Here is a 19,249-nt window from a genome sequence, read left to right as displayed (position 1 = left end):
AGGGCCCCTTCCCTGTGGCCACAGGCCACTTGAGGCCAGAAAAGCTTTTTTTTTTTCCTGTGGCCACAGCTGGACCTTTTCATGTGGCTGCCCTCAGCAGAGCCAGCTGGCAACCCAGGCTGCAGTGGCAGGGTCAAGAACCTCAACCCACTGGGCACACCAGCCCTCCTTTATTCTGCTTTCCTCCCATACTTCAGCATTTTTATTTAGGCAGCTGGATCTCCAGGCATATCTTTCTTCCCCCAGTCATCTTTTTGTTCCACCGTGGCTATGGGACCTTTAGTGCAATTATTAAGACAGTCCCATATGGTAACAGTAGGCTCACCAACTCCTACACCTGAACCAAAAAAACAAAGTCCTACATGCCTCCAAAACCTAGTTTTTCTCCCCAACTAAATTCAACATGTCTACATTACCTCTTCTTGAAAAAATTGCTGTTTCTGGTGATGAGGTTTTGCAATAAAGCCCTTCTTGAAGCTGAATAAAAACCTCTTTTACCAAACCATGAAGACTCAAATTTGCATATAACTACAAACGTTCATCTCCAAAAATATTCTAAATAGCTGAATAACACATTTCTTTTGGCCCAGGAATGTGAAAAGTGGCTGAAACTCCACTTACAGAGTTCTTCATGTCAGCCAACAGTTTTTGTTTCCCTCACCTACCTTTTGAATTGTCTTACTCAGCTACTGGACTTTGGATTTGACACAGCATATTTAGAAAATCAAGCACTAAAGACTAATTAAAAGGTCTTTAAAAAAACCATTTTTGAAACATGTAATTTCACCGTATCTGTAAATGCATACATGACCTTGTTCACTGAAGAAAAATCAAGTAAGAAACCCCAGACTTTCAAACAAATAGCCGGAACAGTGTGCTTATGTGGGATTCTTACATCATCTTCCTTAATAAAGAATATGAAGTGTTTTATTTGAGCATAAATTCAAAGATTTGACTTTTATTGGTTCCTAAACATCCACTACATCTTCCCTAGATGCAGCACCTACATCAAACCATGAAGTTAATCTCTCTGGCTGCTACAATCAATAATGAGAACTTTTAATAGCTCAGATCCTGACATATTCCTATATTACATCTCTCTCCCCAGCACCCTGACTCGTCAGCACAGCCAGTCTCTCACTGACTTTTTGTATTTATTTGTTTGTTTTATTGTGGATAGTCCTAAGCAAGCCCCGATTGCTGGGTCAGAAATATCACCAGCAGCTGACAATTGTAGCAAACCAAAACCTCCCTTCAATCAAGTAAAAACTTTGAGTTCTGATAATCTTAGTAAACCTTCAGAGGGGAAAAAGAAAGAAGAAAGAAATGCACTGGCTCTTCTGCATATCTTAATTTCAGTGTGGCAGGATGCAGATATACCACAAGAGAATGGTTCCCATGGTATTTCAAGCCTAGGAGAAACCAAAGAACCTTTCCATGCTCAGGTCCCTGTCTGATGTCCCGACTGAAGTGACTCAGCTATTCCTTGTATTATAGCACTTGGATTTTGTGCCAGATCTTTGATCCTTTGGAAGTTCACCACCACTGGTCATTACTACAACTCTCTGGATATTTAAAATGTATGGGAGGAATTTTAGAAAAGCTGAGAATCACCAGTTCCCTGCTGAGGAACACAGAAAAAAAAAAACAAAAAACCAAAAAAACCCCAGCAAAACAAACCAAATCAGAATAAATGTTCAAGTGTAACCAAGAGAGGTTCAGAAATTCTTAACAGAGTTCAAGAATCCCAAAATACACAACTAGAAGATATAATTCTGTCTTTTGAAGACTGAACCTAAGCTCAATTTCCTTGTGTTTTCCCCTTGTTTCACTTCCTTTGATATGTGTCTTCAGTAGGGTGCCTACGATGTGGCATGGGAATTTTTTTTCTTTTGACTACATTTTTTTTCTAAAGATCTTGTAGGTTGCAACAGTCTCAGTGTTTCTGGTTTTAACTGAATTAAGGAGTGCTGTGTACAGAATGTACAAACTGGCCCACTATCCATGTGGAACAGATTAGGCAATGATCATTCATTGTATGCTCACAATTGAAGCATTTCAATAGTTTTATAGACAATTGAGGGGGAAAAAAAAGTATTTTGAGGACAAAATTTGAATGGATTACAGTTAAATGATTATATTATATTACAGGGCAGGAAAATAGAAACAGAGCGGGCAAAATTTAATACAAAAAAACAAAGAAAGTCGCACATTAACTCTTTGTAAGAAAATTACAGAAACAAACCTGGGCATCATGGAGAGGTCTAAAAAACAATGCTGAAGGGCTTTGTTTCCTGGATTTTTTATACCATTCATGCACCCCTCCCCACCAAGATTCCTAAATCTGAGCCTGGTTTGATTCTTCCATAAGGTGTGACACCTTATTTTATTTTCCCAAGCATAACACTGCAGAATAGCAGAGCAAAACTTTTCAGTAAAAAAAGTATTTTCTAGGTACTAGTGTAATAAATCTGAAAGCTTTTTGAGGAAGTCATCAAGCAGTGAAAAGAAGGAAAATAAGGCTGGCAAAGACTTCTGAATAATTTAAAAAATGGCAACAACTCAAATGCCTCCGTTAGCTCATAATGTTAATGGAGACAACAGCGTAATTACCAACATAATTTCATAATGAACAGCTGGTGATAGGGCAACAGGGACAGCACCATGCCCCAAAGACATCATGGTGTGCTTCACATGGGATTGTTTCTCTTACAAGTAATGGCATAGGAAGTAAAGATGCATATGTTCTGCTTAAAACCATTCTAAAGCTGAAAATACCCACACCTATCTAGAAACATATTGCTTGAAACATCAGCATTTGTGAGAAATTAATAATGGAAATTCCAGCATTTATCAACAGCTGCTTTCTGCAAACTTCCAGCTGACTTGCTCCAACATTATTAAAGGCATCTTGGTAATAATAAAATATCATGGTATCTGTCTTGCAAAGGGGAAAAATAAGGGACAGAGGCATAAGGTGATGTGATTGGCACAGTGCATTCAGGGCAGATCTGGCTGCCAGCCTGAGCCCTCATCACTCCTCACTGTCAGTCAGAAAGTGACATTATCCAAAAGCTGTATGGTCACTAACAACAAAGGGAGGAACAAAACCTCCTGCAGGAAATCTCAGCCCCGAAAAACTGAAGTGTCAATTGAAGTCACTCCTTCAGTCTTTCCTATGACCAAACTATAGAGCTGTTATTTACCTTTCCTTCATGGTTTATGAATCACTGACACACTCCCTGCTGTGTGCCATTTGCTGACACGTCACATTTTGTCTCAAAAGAAGATATTGTTCAAAATTATCAACTGCTGGTGTATTTAACACATCTTCTGATAACTATTAATTGTGCCTTTTTGCAAATGCATTTCTTACATAGGCAACACCAAACAATACCCAGCAGCTTTCTTACTTTCAATTGATGGCTGGAGTCACATTTTGTTTTCAGTTACCCCAAAACAAATCCCAAGTGACTCCAGCAAGGTTAATGCCTCTCTTTGCACATATATACAGCATGGACTGAGGTACTTGGCAAACTGCTGAGTGAATTAAAATGAGCCTGCAATACAAGCAAGTTAGAAGGGTTAATTGAAACCTCTTTGTGCAGCAATGCAAACCCCTCCAATCTGTCAAAATTAATGAGAAAAGCCAGAAGAAACATTATGGCTCAGTCTAGACTGCCAGAACCTACAGCCCGCCTTGCATTAATAAATGCTATAGAAAAGAAACTCTGCTGTGAGGGTGGTGGGGCCCTGGCACAGGCTGCCCAGAGAAGCTGTGGATGCCTCATCCCTGGAAGTGTTCAAGGCCAGGTTGGATGGTGCTTGGGACAACCTGGTGGAAGGTGTCCCTGCCCATGATCTTTATGGTCCCCTCCAGCCCAAACCATTCTGTGATTCACTTTATATCCAGTTTTCTCATCCTGGTGTACAAAAAACACGGGGAAACATTTTATTTCTTGTGGCTTGATATCAATGTTATGCTTGGATGGCAGAGCAGCTCCAAACGGCTTTGTTGTGACAATGTCTGAGCTACAGAGCCACCTCTCCTCCCCAAATCCATCCTGCCCACAAAGCCCTCACTGCAGACTGGGTCTGACCCACAGCTGGAGGGAACCAGGCTGAGCAAAACCCGCTTTGATTTCCCCCACAATCTACTGACTTCAGAGAGCAACACAATTGAGGCCTTTGATAATTATACCCTATGTTGGCTCTACAGCTTCTCCCATCTTAGCCCTTAGAGAAAAACAAGCAAAAGCAAAAAAACCCAAAAAAAAACTCTTACAAAGAAAAACCTTACAAAACAGAATAAGCCTCCCAATATGACTGTGTAAGCCCAGACCAACAGCACAGCTTGGAGGGGCACAACCTCAGAAGAAGAGGTGGCCCTGAATGTGCCAGAGGGGCCCAAATGCTCTGACATTCCTTCCATGTTTTGGGGTCTTCAGGTCTCCTGGACATTCCCACCCCCAGGATACGTGAGCACCTGTTGGCACCTCTGTTAAATCCCTGCCTGCTGCCTCAAATAATTTCTTCTTGTTCAGGCTGATGAACATATGCCTAACAACCAGGAGAAATATCAACAAGACTCCCAAAACAACTTTCTACTGACCTAAAGTAGTCTGACACTTATCAAGACATCCTTCTTCCATTTATGTTAGATAAAAGTATTTTCCTATTTTTTCTAGCAGCCCCTAAAACACCAAGGTAAAACACCACAGACATCAGAACAGCATTAGAAAGCAACTTACAAAGCACACTACCTCTACTTTCTTTGCACAGAAGGTCATTAAAAATGTGCAAGTAGCTTCAAAATCATATTTATTCACCGCGTTTCAGCACACCCACAATGAACATTAAACTTTTAGTTCTTGGGCTTAGCATATGTTGATTTTTTATTAACTCTGTACTTTGCAGGTTTAGAAAGTGTGCTGCAAATCATGATCACCAGTGTTTGTGGCTCTTTAATTTAATATACAGCTACAACATTATAAATATGTTGCTGAACTAATAAAATCATCACAAAACAACAAAGAACATCAAATTCTGTATTAATTTTTATACTATACAGCATTCAGCTCATCAGTACTTTCTAATCAAGCTTCCTGTACCACACTTATATTGCTGCAGCTCATCAAATGTTCTAATTTATGTACAAGGACAGCTCAGCTCCTCTGGTTTTTGGGTATATTTACATATGCATCTTATTAAGACTAACTCGATAAACACCAATATTCAATAATCAATTTGACAAATAATGGCATCAGACTGCACGGAAACAGAGCAGCACTTTGATTTTATTTTTTTTAATTCTTCTAAACTTGAGCTTATTTCCTGGTATTGAAATCATAATTAACTTACATCAAAAATCCTGCTGCTGTAAATCCTACTGACTTCAGTGACTATGCCAGAAAGGGGTCCATTATGTGAGTCATCTGCTACAAAACAGAAAACAGCAACCATGCAACAGAATAATGCCAACTGAAAAGATTTATGTTGCTCTCACCACATGCCCCTTTGAGTTGTGTAACTCTGCACAATGGCTACGATACCATCTCTTTTTTTTTCTCTCCAATGTGACCAAGGAAAGGTGCCTAACCATTTCAATTGACGTGTTTTTCTTCCCGTGGGCCTAAAAAGCAGCTTATTTGTACAACTCAGGCACCACAGCAACGAAAGTTGTGTGTCTCATTTGGCACGGGGCCAGGTAATGCTTGCTGAGTGCCAAATGCTCCAGTAACCTAGATAATTTATACAGAGATGACGCACAGGAGAAAAAAAATCAGGTTATTACCGCATTTACTACCAGATACAGCCTTAAATTTCATTGTATGCAGGGCTGTGCTTTAGAGTGAGCCATCCTCAGCAGACACTTTTGGAAAATGCACTTGGCACTTAAAGAGTACAGTTTAAAAAGAGGGAGGGGAAAAAAAAAGAAAGAGGTAAATTTAGAAACAGGAATTAATGAGTACATCTGTAATTCTGTAATTACGGCATCTGCTCTTAAGCCTTTGCATCTGCTTGTGTACAGCTGCTCAGCACTGTCAACAATAACCTTAAACCCATGACCAGATATCATCTCACAACTTCAAGCCAAGCAAAAAACAACCCAAAAAACAAAAACATTAAATTCACAGAGTGCATATGAACACACTGATGTGACTAAGCTAATGAGCCACTGGACAAAAGCTCAGTTTTAAAACTGTGTGTAGGGTTTTATGGTTTCAAATACAAAAAGGTTTGTGAAACTGAAGAGCTGCCTTCCAGGAATTAGCAAAAGGAATAATCTCCATGGGAGAGGCTTCATCATAAGAATTCATTGTCTAGCAATTGTGCTTCACAAACAAAGCCTTTAATAAAAATGTTCTGTTAAATGTATTTTAGTAGAAATCTCCTCAACACAAAATCATGAGGACAAGCAAAGCACCACATTTTAAAACATAGAATGCTGGCAGCATCAACCCTCCCTGCTATTTTAGGAAGAAGGTTTCTGAAGGTGTCACACTGATACTCAGTTCAGAGGGAGCCTCGACCAGTTCCCAGGTGATCTCAGTAGGAGGGATGGACAAGCGAGTAATTTCAGGGGAAATTCAAAATGGGACATACCTCAAAGCTACTGAATATCCTCAAAACCTACAAAAAGTCTCAGAAAGAGGATTTCAAATACAAGGTAAAAAAAAATTCAATATTTAATAAAGACCACCTCTTTATTTTCCACTGCTAGCACCTGCGCAGAGCTGCACCCTCTGGGAATGGCTGCTCCCTCTCCCAAGTGTCCACTGGGATCATTCCAGACCTGGCAAACAAGGTTTTTATCTCAGTTTCAGTCTGCGTTCTGCCAAGTACATGAGAACCAAGTGGAAGAGGTCCAAATGTTTTTGTAGATGTGCAATTTGGTCTATCTGTGCTTTCCTGTCCTGCTGAAGCAGCAGTGGCATGCAACGTTTGGGATGCAACTTCCATGTGCCAGAAAGACCACTTGTTGGGACTTGCCCATTGTTTGTAGGTGCACAGCTCTAATTGGGTTGAGTTACCATAATTATGGGTGTATTAACATAAAAGTATGAATTAAATATTAATAATTTAGGAAGAGCCTAAGATTACTTAGCAGAGTATTCACCTAGTGGTGCTGCGGGGTTTGAAAGGTCTGACACTTCCTTAGGGAGAGGAGAAGAACAGGTCACCCGAGTTACCATTCCCAGCATCACCCACAGTTCATCCCCTCGGTGGTGCCATAAACTAGTTTCCCAAAACCTTATTTCCATTCCTTATCCTTGCTACTTTGATTCCCCTGCCATAAATATCTGCCTCTCTCTGTATGTAAGTAGGCAAACTAGGAAAGTGTCTGTCTTCTAACCACTGAAAAATCAACTAGCTCCCCCAGGCTTGCCTCACCAGCCTTATTCTCTACCTGCAGTCTTCTCAGAGCTTCTATTGCTCTTGTGTGCACGCTTCCATAGCCTTCCTGAGCAGGCAGACAGCACTGTGGGTGAAGCACAGTCAATCCACTCTGATGTTTTACAAGCAACCTTCCAACCCATGCCCCTGAGAGGGGAGATATGAGCTCTTTAGTAAGTCCCTTCTGGAGGGCAGATATGTCCCAGCACTGTGCTCCATGTCAGGATTGCTCCTCAAGGAGAAGCGAGGAGGTAAGGAGGAAGGATTCCCTGCTCATCCCAGAGCCATCAGCAAAAGGTTTTGTGCATGCTTTTTTTCCGGGAGGAACACAAAAGGAGAGAGACACCACCTAGGAAAGGGTTCACAGGCACCCAGGAGACAAGCAGGAGATAAAACCCAGCTAACTGTGTACAACAGACCTAATTTCCTGCAGCAAGGGAGCAACAAACACTTGCCACAGGGGAAGAGCCACAGATGTCACATCTCTCTGTGAGAGGGGATCATCCCATCTGAACACAGGCCAGTGGCGTGCCCCAGATGCAGGCTGGGCCAGCCACACGTATGGCACGGGGAAAAAGCCTTCTGTTCTGCTGCTCACAGGCTCACCTTAGCTACAAGCCCTGGATGAAATTCCAGTGCAGGAATCCAGGAGCTGCGTGGAACTGACAGTGGAAGTACAACCTACACCAAAGAAGGCTGCCAGCATCTGCCTTTCTTTCCCTCCAGCCCAGCCTTTTATCCCCTGATGTTGATGCCCTGCCCCTGTGTGCCCTCTGTCCCTTTGGTGGTTGGTCAGTGCCCTGGGCACTCCCTGGCTCATTGCTGTCAGTGCTGCTCACAGCTGTGCCACTGGGGATGGGGCTCAGCTGTCCCACTCCCAATCACCACGAACTGTGTGCCTACCTGGAATCAAGGGAACACACTCAGAAAAGAGGAGCAATGATGGCTACAGTCATTGAACATGACCCACAAACTGGTATTGAAAGAGATGAGATTCAGTCTCAAAAATGAAGATGAGGAGAAATTATATTATAATAACCCCAAAGCACAAAAAGGTTTGTTTTTTTTTGTCTAAAAACCAAAGGACTTACACAGTAATCAAACCAACTTAGGTTATCACCTAGGAGGAAATGCTGCAGCACTGGGAGGAAGGAGTGTCTAGGAAGAAGCAGAAGTCACTGCCAGGAACACTGAAGGCACATGAGGTCATGCCTCTGTGCTGGAAAATGTGTGGATTCCTCCCAACCTTCTCTCTGTCAATACCACAGCAGTTCAGGTGAACAGTGACTGCCAGTGGTGGGTAAGACCTGGCAGAGAAAACAGGATAACCAAAGTGAAGATTCAGACTGCAGCTCAGCACCATCCATGATGTGCAGGACACTTCCCTGCAATCCCTTTTAAAAGATGCCCAGTGCAAGCCTTTTTTCAGGGATAGGGGAGTATCAACACCACCCTGAGCACTATCACCAATAAAAGTCAGGCCTTCATACAGAAACCATCTGCATTTGATTTGCTCTTCCTGCTGCTCTGCACATCACCACCACAATTACAAACAGAAGTATCTGGCTCCTCGCCTTGCCCTTTTATTGCTTTACTATGCTTCACTGCCAATCCTTATGGCAACAGAACTTGCAAAGTCATGGACTCTTATAAAAATCTTATAATACTAAAACCCTGTACAGAGAGATTTCTCCTGCTCTTGGACATCGTGGAGTTTCCAGGTATTGTTTTTGCTCTCATATAATTTTATATTTAATATAATAGCCAGAAATATGAGTCAACAATAGTAAGTTTAAGAGTTTTCTTTTTTTTTTTTTTTCCAGTCTTAGGTATTTCCTTTCTGCTTTCCTCAGTGCACTCTGCTCTGGTTTTGTTTGTACTGCAAACTCCTTGGGGCAGAGGCAGTCTGTGCAGTACATTCTAAATCTGAGTTTACAGAAGGTAGAATATTGAACTGTGATCCCTGCTAGCAAACATTGAATGTGTCCTCATCATTTGACCCAAGTGTTGTCCAGCAGGCTGAGCCCACTGCAGTAAAATGTGTTCCCACAACCACAGTCTGAAAATAAAATTACTGTATTCATCAATACAGTAGTGTATTGATCAATACTGTATTTATCACGAGGCAACGGAGTTTGCATTAGTTCCTGTTCCTGCAATCTGTCTTTAAATCAAAGAAACAACACAGAATCAGCAAGGTAGGAAATACATGGATTCAGCTTCTTCCTCTCAGGCCAACATGCCAATCACTACCCTTGGTTTGGAATCTGAAAGTTAAAAGGTGTGCATTGGCACCACAGCAGAAGCTTGAACTTGTGTAAAATTAAACAATCTGTTGTTCCACGAGGTGGAAATCATCAAGGGAGCTCCACAAACTAACTGGCCACTAGGCTTGCAGGGGCTGAGCACACAGGGATCAAGTGGATCTGTGCAGCACTGGGATGCTATTTCTGATGGCTTGTGATTGTGGGATGCTGGCAGCAGGAAAGAGATCTGGTAATTTTCAGTAAGTTTCCCATGAGATGACAAGTTTGGAGTGTTTCTCACAGCATTAGACACGTCCCAGAAACTCACCTGCTCTGAAGCATAAGAGCTGCTGCCTGTGAGCTGCCTGCAATAACGTGATGGGAGGAATGATAATAACAGTTCAACAGATTATAAGCACCTTCAGGGTGGGGGGATAGACTAGGTCAAAAGAAAAGAGCAATAAAATTTGAAAGTTCTCCTTAATTTTGCATTACTGCTGCAAAGTGAAAAAGGCTGCCTCGTGCTGCATTCAAATTCTGTGCCATGCAGAGTTTACTTTCCAAAACCTGTATCTTAATTGTTGAAAAGCTGGGACTTCATGGCAAAAGAGATTTTTTTTTTTTTTTTCGGGGAGGGGGGGAGGATCTAATCCTTATGCACAAAATTACTTAAAAGATTTTAAATAAATAAGAAAAAAAAAATCTACATGTAAGAGACACACGTAAGAATTTATTCATTCCTCACATTTTTTAATTGAAGTTAAACTTGAATAATGAGGAAGCAGGCATTTAATAAATAAAGGGCAAATCTCAAATAGGCAAAAACAGTTTGTAGGGCTCTCGTAGAGATTTTTCACTGTGAAAAACAATGAGATTCAGATGGGACCCCAACAAACAGGAATGCTGTTTCTGGGAAAGGAAAAGTCACCATTTCCAATATGATGGCCCAGAGGCAGGGTCCAAGAGCAGTGCTTCTCACCAGGACCCACCAACACCCACCACTGCCTTTTTCTAGCCCAAATAACCAACTTTCTTTTGTGAAAGCCTACTTTTTACAGCCCTGAGAACTGCTCATCCCCATCACCTGAAGGCTTTGGAGAGGAAAGCACGGTAGGTAAATGCTGCCATCTACACATGGCCAACTGAAGGCAGCTGTGCCAGGCTTGGAAGGGAAAACGCAGGGAAACACTGCTCTGGTGCCCTGCACAAGGGTTTAACCAGGCTCTTGATCAAGCTCAAACCACCATTGCAGGCAGGAGGCACATCCTGGACAACTTAAATCCCATCAGAAATGCTAAATATTATCTAAATCTGCAGGCATGGAGCACACAGAAAGTTTGGATTTGTGACTACTGTGTCAAAAAAGGCCCATCACTGAATTATCACTTTCTTCTCCTGACCCACATGCACAGATTGCATTCTGCAATATCTCAGCTGTCAATTAGACGTTTATATGACACTCACAATATATTTTAAAATAACATTTCATACAGCAGCTGTGTTTACAGAAGGAAATATTTTTATAGCGCTCTTAATAACAAATGTCTCCCCTTTCTGCAAGGCTGTCCTTCATTCTAATTACCCCTTTCACTCTCTTCATGAAATCTGTCTCTGGTAGACATATTATCATCTGTAAAGTTCAGAGAACATTAATCATCTATTTTGGCATGCCACCTGTAAAGGACATTAGGATTTCAAGCTTCAGTTACATCGTGTGACAAAACATTCACAAAAATACAAATCATTACCCAAGACTGAAATTCTTAACCCTATTTAGGTGACAGAGCACGTGATGGAAGACAACTTCTTCAACTTCTAATCAAAGGAACACACCAAAATAAAATTTAAAATAATAACTTTTTACATTTTAAGCACAATAACCTGATACTAATAATCTTAATATCTCAGGTTTGGTTGGGCTTTTTCCTTTGTGGGGTTTAAATCTATTTGCTGTCTTTCCCTAATATATGTATACATACCTGAAAATACCATACCAAAGGTATTTTCAAAATATGTGTTTTAAAAGCAATGTTGACAACTAAGATATACACACTGGTCTAATCTTCTTATACCAAAAAAGACAGCAAAAGATGAAAGCTCTCCCACCTTAGACTTCACAGATTTGATAAGAAACTTCACACTAGCTGAATAAAACCTATGGCTTACTCAGCCTTTACTTAATGATAATGGCTTCTGAATGTGCATTATTTATCTATTTAACCCCACTTTGACTTTTTTGGGTGATGTATCCTCCTCCCTAGTGTTACAGTGGTACATGAATATTTTAGCAACCCTTGGTGTCTTTTACACTAAAGAAGATGCACTGAGAAAGGCAGCCAGCTAACCAGCTTCTGCCCAGGTTTTTGAAATTATGAATTTCTGTTGTGCCTCTCACAATGCCGTAAAAGTCAACCTCCTGTACCCATGCACAGATGCAGCAGCTGAAGAATTATGAACTCAAATCAAAATAAATATTTTTGCAAAGCTTTCATTATGGCCAAAAAAAAAAATAATTCAGAAATGAACCCAGGGGTCGGAAAAACACTGCCCTTCCTGAGACTGTGAAACACATCCTCTTGACTGAAAAAGGGATGCACATCAAGAAGGCAGCAGTGGATAAGGAATGAACCTGAAACCTCAGCTCAGTATTGTTTTTGGCAGCCTTGTTCTTGCCAGAACAATGCAGTGCCCTGGGCTGCATGTGCCTTAACAGAATAACCCAGGTAAGCATTTGCTACAGAAGCACACGTGGCTGGAAACAAGCCATTCCATCTTTTTCAATCTACTGGAAAAGAATGGGAAAAAAACATCTTGTCTTTATTTGTTTAAAGGCTACCTAGAGGGTTTACAGGACTCACAGTTATTGATAGGGAGAAAGGTAACCCACTACAAAAAAAAAACAAACCTCCTGCAATTGACTGCAATTCATTTGTAAACACCTTAATTGATTTTCCAGCTTAGAACACATTTGTTCCTATTTCAGGGCACTGCAGCTTGAATTGCAATTTATTAATTGTACTATACCATGGCTTGGCTTAAAATTTGAATACATCTGAGTTATTCAACCCTGCTAGGATTAGCAGTCCTCAAAGCAATGCCAAGGCCTTCTGTCCTGCATTACAAACACAAAAGAAGAAAGACTGGAAAAATCTGGAAATCAGCTAGCTGGTTCATCCCCATGCCCAAAGAGAGGATCAACTGTACCTGTGGTATTCCAGACAGGCACTTCTGCAAGCACTCTGAGAAACAGATATATTAAAAACTGTTTTATAAACTCCCTGGACATGTCTTTACAAAGCATCAGTAGCTTTGCCATTGAAAAGTTGTCCAACTGACTAAGCAATCCCTCCCTTGATGCTCCAAGCCCAAAATAACATTTATTTTGCTGTCCAATAAAGAGATGGAGCTGCAGAAGCCATTCTCTCATTGCTTTTACTGCTATGCAGCACCATGAGAATGCTCATACTTAGTCAGACCCAAAGTTCACCTGCTCAGGCCTTCACCAGTGCAGTAAGAAGCACCCAACTTCTATTCCATGCAGCTATCATTTTGTGAAAGAAGTTTTGAAAAGTATGGATATAAAAGTTTTTTTAAGAAAAAATATATCATACTGCAGGGGTTTGGGTTTGTTTGGACATGGCACTGCTGGGTTAATGGTTGGACTCTGTGATCTCAGAGGTCTCTTTCAAGTGAAATGAGTTTGTGATTCTGTAATTCTGAGTGAAAAGGCAAGTGTAAAACCACAGAAACAAAAAAACCACTGGGACACATGTAAGAATAAATCCCCCCACACTTCCCAGCTCCCAGCCGTTTTCAGTTCAAGGATTTCTTGAGCAGGATGTGGTTTCTATGCATTGTCCAACGTTCCCTTGAACCCACCTTGACTTGCAGCACACACAATGCTTTTTGGCAGGGAGCTCTACTGTGCAGCTCCATCAATTGTACAGAGAACCTCCTCCTTCCAGCTCTTCTGGAGACTAAAGGGCTTTCTAGCTTCTTGGATCACTTTTTTTTTCTTTAAAATGACACAAAATGTGCTGTTTCAAGTACTGCTCTGATAGATCAAGTAATCCTACTTTCATCTTGATTTCCCTCAGGACCCAGCAAAATGATTTTGGAAACAGGATCAATGCCTCAGCAGAATTTACTAACCCAGCACTGGATTAGGGTAAAGTAAACTCTCCCTGGATCTAAGGAAATGAACAAATGGATCTGCCAGGTGTACAACTGTTCAGTTCCTTGCTGTTTCTGGCAGCAGTGCCCTGCATCCAGCCTGGGCAGAGAGGCCAAGCAGCACCAGGAAGGACACTGCCAAACACTGCCCATGAGCAGAACCCCAGAGCCAAACCCTGCTCCTCAGGGCAGAAAAAGCAAAAGAATTGAGAAGTGACAAACCCAATTGTGGTTGTCTCATTATTTACAGAGAGGTCTTTCAATTGCAAAAACGTCTGTGTGAATCCAGTCCCAAAGCTCAGAGTTTTCTTTAACATCTGCACAGGTGGGTATGCTCATATAATGCTTTTTGTGCTACCTCAAAAAGTAACTTAAGCCACAAATTACAGTGGTTTTCTGTTGCAAATGTCCATTCTTCTCTCCCCACACAGGATATTGGTAAGACAGAAGTACATATGACGAGAACTACCTTCACAGCTCACTCACACAAAAATGCCACAAGATTAATCTCCTGCTTCTATATTAAACAAACAGGAAAGGTTAGAAGCAAAACCAGCCTGGAAGTTTATAGATGATGCTAGAATTCTGCTCTTTGGGTGCTACTTCTCTCACTTCTGAGCACTCCTGCTGGTGAAACAAGATCAGCTTTTCAATAAAAAACAGCTGGCTAAAGCTAAACCAAGTCATGACAAATCATATTCATACAGCCAACATCATTTTAAAGGATAAAAAGAAAATCTGCCTCTCCAATATCAGCATCTGGAGGTTTTCCTCAAAACTACTGTGTTTAAGAGTATTATGGGTAAAGTACCAACACTGGATAAAGTCACCTCTCTACCAATGGCTGGCAACAGCAAAGGCCATGGTGATGTCTGTTTGTGGCTTCTGGTCTTTAGCTTCCTGCTTCTGGTAAATGAAAAAGAGCCATGTAAAAACACAGACTGTAACAGGTCACCATGTTTTGTAGCAGATATTCAATGCCAGAGGTCTGGGACTAGACTTCCAATGTTTTTATAAGTAGATTCCTCACACAAACGAGTCTGTAACTGGATCTCACCTTGTTCTAACCTATTATGAGACTGCCCATAAGGAAAACAACTGGCATGAACAAAACCAGGCAAGGCTTTCCTACTTGTGCTGGAGGTAAATAGCTATTTAGAAAAGACTAGATATCCCAGGGACACATTTTAATAAGCAGAGGAGTCCTGCAGCCTGTGAAAGCCAGGGGTCAGGTTGGATGTCACAGTGGTCTCTCTGGCCTTTCAGCCTGATGCTATTCCTTGCCTAATCCCCTCCTCATGGCCATGGGAGATGGGCTCCTGGGCAGCACTAGACCACAAAAAAGCCTAAATAAATTTAGGAAGAGCAGCTGACATGCTCAGAGCCCACTTGACCCTAGTGGAGATTCATGGGAGAACCAGGGAAGCTTCTCCAAAACCCAAAAAATCACTACTTAGGAGAATAAACAACTACTTCCAGAAGATACTTAAAAGCAGCTATCAAGGAAATCACACATTAAAAATCTATGGAGCTGGTAATTAATTTCACAGGTAATGAATACTATAAAGGCCACTGTCTGCATCCAACTTCTGAGCATTGTGCAACTGCGTGTTGGACAAGTGTTCCTGGAAAACAATGCCCTTGCTGCCTGCCCTGCTCAGATAACCTGTGCACTCCTAGCAGCCCGTGCCTGTCTGCACTGCACACTCAGCAGTGGCCTCAGAAACAAAGCAGATTGCTGAATAAAACAGCAAGGTGCAAAGGGTGACTTTGCCCAAGCACACCCCTGCTTTTCTTTTATCTGCACAAAGACGATTCTGTTCTCTGAGACCAAAAATGGCTCCTGCCCCCAGCACTGCCAGGGTAACTTTTTGAAGTTACTGCTCTGGGTCTCCAGCCATCTATTCGAGCACATTTCAGTAACCTTTACTTCTGCTGAATAATTCAACACGGCAAAGATTTGCTGTTGGCAATTTATAATCTAAAGGAAAAAACAAAAGCTTGCATTTGGTTTATTAAAACTCCCAGCGGGGGGAAAAAAGATAACATATCTCTCCTCTTTGACCTTATTTGGGACTTTGCTTTGGGAACTGGCAGGAGGAAATCCAATGCTGTCCAAGGTTTTGATTATGGGGAAAGCAACTGACAAAACTGCAGGCCTAAGGGTTAAGGCAACAGTGACAACAAAGAGTTGGTGACATTGCTGATGACAATCCGCTCTGAAAGTCCTGGCAGCACGGCAAGGACTGCATGGACAAAGAGACCACACACTGCCCAGGTTTGAGAGGACACAACAGACTTCAAGGAAATGAGATTCAATTTTTGTGCATGACTGTAACCTCAACGAGAATGGAGCTCTGCTTTAAATCCTGCCTGGAGGCCAGGCCAGGCTCCAGTGTGCTGAAAGAACCTGGCCAGCTCATGGCTCTGATCTCACCCACCAAGGACAACTCAGTCAGTTGTTTGCCATCATCATTTTCCTTTTCAATACCTAAAACTATTCATCTGCTGCTCCAGGTCTATCAGGAGAGCACCACGAGGCAGGATGGCACCACAGCCCTCCAAAACCACACAGCATCCATCTCCCCTCAGCTGCAGCCTGGCATGAAACTGCACTGACATCATGCAACCTGGAGCTTCACAGAGAGCATAAAATCTAAAACAGAAGCCGTAATAGGATACATTTCCATTTGTTATCCCTCCACATTTAATAGAGGGGATATTATCCTCCTATCCTATGGCAAACTCACTAGTCTGGGTTCGTTTTTTTTTTCCATTCTTGATGTTCATCCATCAGTGATGACAGTACAGCTCTTGGTAAAGGAATGATGTGTTAGCTTGTGCTCCCTCTGCTGCTCCTGCTGCAGCACAGCAAAGCACAGCTGGATCCCACCTAAAGATCCCTGGGGCTTCTGCTCTTTGATTCAGTCCGTTTCACTATTTTTTCTGCACTTTTTTCCAAGGGAAGATTTTAAAACAGAGCACTGAAGTACACAAACACGTACAGTTTTGAACAAAGTGATCTCTGAGATGACAGATCCAGGTGGGACTCCGAGTCCCTTGGGATCCCAAAGTCCTCGTGGCCCTGCTGCACAGGCTTGAGCTATCTCCTGCCAGGGGGATGCAGAGCCAGTTGAAGGGTGTATGAGGGAGCAGCTCTCATCCCCCCAGGCTGCTGCCCTGCCCCTCCTGTCGTGGCAGTGGCAGGCAACCCAACTTTCTGCCTTTGCCAAAGACATCGCCCCTGCATCTTAGGGGCAGCGGGCAGGGAAGAGTGACTATGAAACTTTGGTGACCATAAAACTAACGGTGGCAGTCCATTAAAATATAAAGATTGGTAACAAAGTGTAAGTCCAGAATTACATCACCTTGCTCAGCCCAGGTACAAAGCAAGCCTTTGAGGAGAGGGTTTGTCATCGACGGGTAAGCACATCCCTGGTTCTTACAGCATGAACACCACCAATTAAACCAAGTGGCACTAACTAATCACCACCAGCATCACTCACACTCACAGGAAGACTAAGATAGTAACATTTTTTCCCCTTCACTCATAAAATTTTATCTAGAAGTACCCAATTGTGTCAACTGTCATAAAGACACTAATTTTAGGAGAAACACTGAGAAGGAAACAGGAAGCATGTCCCCGATGCAGAAAGGCTGTACAAGCATACACACACAGGTCCATTGGCTGGAAAACTTACATCCTGACTGTCTTGGCAAGCTCAACAATATAAATAGCATAAGTCTAGTATTTCTATACATGTATTTTTGCTTGGTATGGGTAAAGTACTTCCCTCAGTATCTAGGATTTTAGGATTACAGGTTGGATAACATGCATTTTTTCCAGGTTTGCTTGTATTTTTTTATGTTTTTTATAACTCTAACTCACAATTCTGACTAATAACTCATAATTCACGAAGTGCTGTCATGATGGACGAGGCAGGAGAAAATCTGTTCATGCTGCAAAGGAGTGGAGAATGACAACCAATCCTACTGTCACCATAAGCCTTATTCAGCAGAAGCAGACAAAAAGCCATAAAAATGGTCAAAGTTACAGAACTAAGCCAGCCAACAGCAAGGAGCATCGACTGCAATCAATGCACATTAAAATAAGCAGGAAGAAACTGATATGCAAATTATCCCAAATAAAATGTGAAATTAACTTTATTCATCTTCTCTTCCTGGAGAGAAATAGTGCTGACAGGAAAGGCTGGAGATTGGGAAATTTCAGGCACAATCTCCCACTTTAAATTGGATGCTGAGGCCTTGCACTGACCCGGTGATGCTTTATATTTTTTAAATGGAAGTGCATATAAATAATTTCGTTAGAAATCTATTTGGCAGACAAAAACAAGGGAAGGAAGCCTATCATTTACTGACCATAAATTGAAAAAAGAGAGGGTGTGTGAATGTATGCTTCTTTGATAAATCTTCCTCCCAAGTATACACCCATATCAGCATTTCCTCCTCCTGCCGATTTCAGAACAAAAATGTGCAGTCTAAGTGAACTGCTATTTTATGCCACAAAAAACCTATCATTCAGTGGTTAACAAAGACCACTCGGAATTTGTTTTTCTAAAAGACAGCTAACCAATCCCTGTAATTCAAAAAGACTTTTTCTCATCAAAGCACCACAGGAACACTGAGGAAACATTTCAGAGCTCAGCATCCAAGATGTGGGCATTATGTGCGACACAAAAGTATTCTGGAAGACTCAAGGCTCTGGTATGACACTGTATGATTCAACTTCTTGGCACACTCCCCTTCCACCATCATCTGAAAACCATCTGAGATAACCTCTAAAGAAGATCTGGGCAACGGCCTCCCCTTCCCTTCTCCCAACAGAGAACTGTAATCTGCTCTTTGATTTCTTTTATAAAACAGGACTACAAAGGAACAGCAAGGGGAAAAAAAGCCTGTTTGAAAAGAAGTCAGCCAGACATCCAGCCAGAGCTTCTCATCCCAGCTTGAGGGACTCTCACAGCTGGCTGCTGCCACATCTCCCTGCGGATGGCCACGGCTTCCGTCTGCTTTTGCCATCACCTCCACCTTCTGGCTCAGACAATAGCAACAGGTGCAACAACACCAACACACAAACAGGACAGCCCTTGGAATGTACATGTTTTCTGGTGCAAGGGCTTAAGTGATAGCACAGAAGTAAGTGCTTGATGGATATCACAGCCCAAAGCCCCAGGATGACATGCAGCCTCCCCACACAACAATCCACCCAGCTTTCTGACCATGGTATTTGGTAAATGCACCCAAAATATCACACTCAGGGCTTGACAGTGAACGCAGAAGAAATAGCTGGGGTGTAGGACCAGGCTGTTGCAGGGTGCCAAACACAACCACAGCCTTCAGCTGTTCTTCTGTTTTCCCACTTCAGGGTAACTGCCCACCTCTGAGTAGAATGTCACCTGTGGTCCCCACTC

General features: G+C 42.0%; 1 protein-coding gene across 1 annotated transcript in view; it reads right to left on the bottom strand.

Moving 5' to 3' along the window:
- The window catches only part of FAT4 (FAT atypical cadherin 4), a 124,772-nt gene that overhangs the window by 70,846 nt on the left and 34,677 nt on the right, over window positions 1-19,249 (bottom strand). The window lies entirely within an intron of this gene.

Source organism: Passer domesticus, chromosome 4 (assembly GCF_036417665.1).
Source record: "Passer domesticus isolate bPasDom1 chromosome 4, bPasDom1.hap1, whole genome shotgun sequence".
Lineage (NCBI taxonomy): Eukaryota > Metazoa > Chordata > Aves > Passeriformes > Passeridae > Passer > Passer domesticus.
The sequence above is the reverse complement of the archived record's forward strand: the minus strand, read 5'-3'. Positions and strand labels throughout refer to the sequence as shown.